Below are 4,376 nucleotides of genomic sequence, written 5' to 3'. Positions count from 1 at the left end.
GAAAAACATAAGTATGCCAAGGACAGGGAGAATTTCAGGAGTGCAGTATATCAATCTTATATTTGCAGTGATATGAATGGGGGCCAAGGCAAACGTACTTCGGGCAGACATTGAAGGAGGTGAAGAAGAAGAAGAAGAACATGGGGGAGTTGAAGGAAATGGCTTATGAGAGGGAGAAATTCAAGGGTGCAGCGTACTCTTATTAGGACAGCTTTAATTACGTTGATGGCATATATATTTGTAAAAGATAAAGAAAGTTACGAGCAAGAATAACATCAGGATAAAGGAGCTGAAGTAACGACATTAAGAATAGGAGGGTATCAGAGTATTAATCATAGAGTTGTAGTACAATCAACTAATGAACCTCCTTCCGCTGTGTCAATTCATTATCCCAGAGAAGGCTTGGGTGTATGGGGCATGTCATGATTCTATTTGATAGCATGAGAAATATAATGGAAGAAATACGGAGTGTCCGCCGAGGTAGGCCAAATGATTAGTACCAGTAGCATACGAAGGACACAACGTGAGGAAATACTTTGGTAAAAGTGGAAGTTTACAGTCTACAAATTTTAATATAGCAGAAGTACGAATGAATGTAGACTCAGATATGACAAGCTAGGGAGTAAGAGAGATATGGAAAGCTGGGGAGCATCAGCCTTAGGATGGTGTTATTTGAATCTCCATCAAGCAGGTCATTCGTTACTTTCTGCCCCGTTCTCCTCTCAGCGTTCAACGCAGACATCGCCCCAGAGGACGGACGGCCGAGGCTCACGGCCCCACCCACCCCCTTCCATTATTCCCCCCGGCCTAGAGTAGAGTAGCCGCCTCTGTGGTCACAAGTGCGTAGCCCAGTCCATCGCGATGCATCCCTCGCTTTCTCATCAGCGGCCTCCGTGCTTAGGAAATGGAAACCTTCGCCAACCGTGAGCCACACATTTAAGGGATTCCGCTTCGACCTCGCAGCACGACACTCATCCACTCTGCCACCTTGGACCTCGTGTTTTGTAAATGTAGTTGAAGATATCGTTCGATCGTGTAATATAAGATGTCACAAACAAAAATACATCAAACGAATCAATTTTCCAAGCAATACCTTATGGACACCGCAAGTAATGGCAGCGGCATATTTAATTACATCAAGAATTACGACTTCAGTTATGGATGTTTTATGCTGTTAATTATACGAAATAGGCTACTGTGTGATAACTATTTTCTAGCACGATGAATTATCTTGTACCATCACACGAGCTAATATCAGATTTAAATGATGAATCACTATTTGACAAACCACATTACCTTGGTGACAGAAAAATCTATACAGAAGAAATGGCGCCGACTACATTAGAGAATTAAAATAATGGAACTGCAAAAAATATTGAGCGATGTGCCCTCCTAACATGAAAAGATAAGCAGATTCAAGTTTGAACTCATCAGATGTCACAGTAGCGGGACTTTTTAAAAAAGGAGTATTTCTTATTTTTCTGCAAACATATGCCAGATGGGATGGGATGGATGGGATTTCAAGCATATTTTACTAATCTTAAAATTCGATAATTTTTTATTTCCTCTTCCAGAAAATTAGTACAAATACATATATTAATACAACTTCTACTCGTTTGTAAAATGTAATTTTGCACTACATCTCACAGTTACCTATTTTATGCTCCACTAGACAATATTACATATTTTATTTTGAATTTTCAAAATAAAATACGAAACATTAAAAAATATCGCATCATAATTCGGTCATTCGCGGAGGTTGGTGAGGCCAAATACATGCTAGGATCCCAGGGGCCACAGGAAAGGCAACTTTGCAGAAGAGATCAGAAGAACACTGCGTAGAGGCTTACTTTTTTGTTGAGTGCCATTTGGCGGATTTCCATCAGTGTGCTTATATGTCCGCAGAACGGCGTTGGGTGCAAAGCGGTCTTTTTATTGTCAATATTTACTATCGCCAGGAATAACATCGAATAGTTATAAATTTAATATATTTTACCATTCAGTGTAAGTACATCGGGTATTGAGCGCAATTATACCTTAATTCCCCGTGAAATTCTGATCGCTCTTTCAGTCAGCGATACGAGTGGCAACAACCGTAAAAGCTCTTCAAAGCGCGCTAGATGGCAACACATCTACTTTAGACTCCAGCGCTTACAATCCTCAATCGTTATATCCGTGGCCACTGGAGCAACCAGAGGGATCGAGTAGTTAAATGGATAGAGTTTTTGCTTTCCACGCCATGTGTTCAAATCCCGGCGGCGAATGTGGAGATTTCTCAATGACTGCCGCATCCAGTTCTTTGTGTAGGGCACTTCAGATACAGCACTCCGTCCGTCGGATGGGACGTTCTGCAGTGGTCCTCTTGGTGCCCTGCGTTAGTAGCAGGCTCATTGAGACGCTAGGTTTCCTCCGCCCTTCCTCTCTTTCCATGGTCATACCCCTCCCATGCTAAACCTTTCCCCCTCTCCCGATCGCAAAGCTGAAGGCAGGCAAGGGCACGCGCGGGCGTCTGGGAGCCAAGTATCGTACGCATTGCCTGCACGTGATTATCCTGCTGTGGCCCAAGGGCACAGGATACGAAGGAATCGTGGGCACACACACACACACACACCTAAGAGAGGTGAGCAAACGTATGACTGATCACATCGATCATCCCAAAGGGTTAAAAAAAAGGTCTCTGGTGAAAGTGATGGGGTTACTGGATGTCTTCAAAAACTTCATTCACCGTGCTTATGAACACATTGTGGCGCACTAACGCAGATGTGCAATCGACGTGATTTTACTTGCGTAATAAAAAACGCCTCATTTTCTATTCAATAATAATAATAGAATAAATGGCAATTTTTCAATAAATAATTTACACACACAACCGATGTAAACTATCCCCATACTATCCAAATATAATTATTTACTTTTGTAAAAGAAAACTATTTCTTCAAATAGGTAATTATTGTAAGGTATAAGTATAAATTTATACGTTTGTACAAAAAGCGGAAAAATTACGAATTATATTGTAACTAAGAATTGAAACATTGCTGTCAAGAAAATTCATAAAATAGGAAAGACTAAAGCATTGTCATAAGCATAAAACTCGATTATAGCAGAAAAAGTGATCGCAATTAAAATTGGAAAAGAGATAAAAGTTGTTGGCATCGCACGATATGAGTTTTTAAAAATTGTAATCTTCATTGTAAACAATTGAAAAATCAACAAAAAACAGTAAAAAGAGATATACGGCTTTCTAATGAGCGTAACATTTTTTAATAATGGGAAAATGGCAACCCTTAAATTTATTTAGAGCAAAAATCGTTGAAGCACAGTGAGCACACAACTTCAACGCTTTAATCTCCATCAGTCTTGGGATCAGTATTTATGAGCCATACAGGTAATTTCTCTGAATCACATAAAAATGGTAACATCTGGATCGTGGTGCATACTTTGTAGGCAAGTTCCTAGCCTTCCTCTGTGCTACCTGCTCTTGATTCATAAAAAGGTATATCGAGTGCACCAAATAACAATTGCTTCCTACTTAAATTCAGCTAAATTCCTCTTCTGTCAACCAAGTGGCGATGCGAGTGGCCATTATTTTACATTGATAGCTTAAAACCTCTTACGTTGGATATACTTGGTCTGAAGCCTTGAAACAGCTGGCGGGGAAGCTACAAAATAACACGAATGATTTGAAAGAAACGGATGATTTGAAAGTAAAAAATCAACAAAAAGAAGGCTAAGATATTAGTATACAGCAAGAGAGAGGAAGCTTAGACAAACATTAATTATCCTAGGAAATCAAAAGCTTGAAAAGGTGAAAGAGTTTTCATACCTGGGGAGCCAAATTACCAACGATGGACGAAGCAAGAAAGAAATATCCAGTAGAATAGCGCAGGCAAAGAGAGCTGTCTATAAGGAGATGAATCTACTTCCCGCTGAGGAAACGAGCACAGAAGTGAGGAAATAATTCATCAGATGCTACATAGGGGGAATGTTTCTCTATGGAAGCGAGGCTTGGACGTTGACAGCAGCAGATTAGTCAAGAGTGGGAGCATTCAAAATGTGGTTCTACCGCAGAATGATGAAGAGAGAATGGATCGACCGGGTAAGTAACGAGGAAGCGCAAAGAACAGTGGATGAAAACAGAAGCCTTCTAAAAACATAAATCAGAAGAAGGAACAACTTAGTTGGTCACTCACACCATCTGCCAGTAAGTAACGATTATTTGCAGACGACGCTATAGCATACAGAGAAATCCGTTCCATCAGAGATATTGATGAACTAACGAATGACCTTGCTGCTATCCAAGCGTGATGCGATGCTTGGCAGTTAGAATTAAATTTGAAAAAAATACGACGTAATGAATTTCTAGAAGAAGAATAACT

This window comes from Ischnura elegans (assembly GCF_921293095.1).
Source record: "Ischnura elegans chromosome 13 unlocalized genomic scaffold, ioIscEleg1.1 SUPER_13_unloc_2, whole genome shotgun sequence".
In the NCBI taxonomy this organism is placed as follows: Eukaryota; Metazoa; Arthropoda; class Insecta; order Odonata; family Coenagrionidae; genus Ischnura; species Ischnura elegans.
This window is presented reverse-complemented; position numbering follows the sequence as displayed.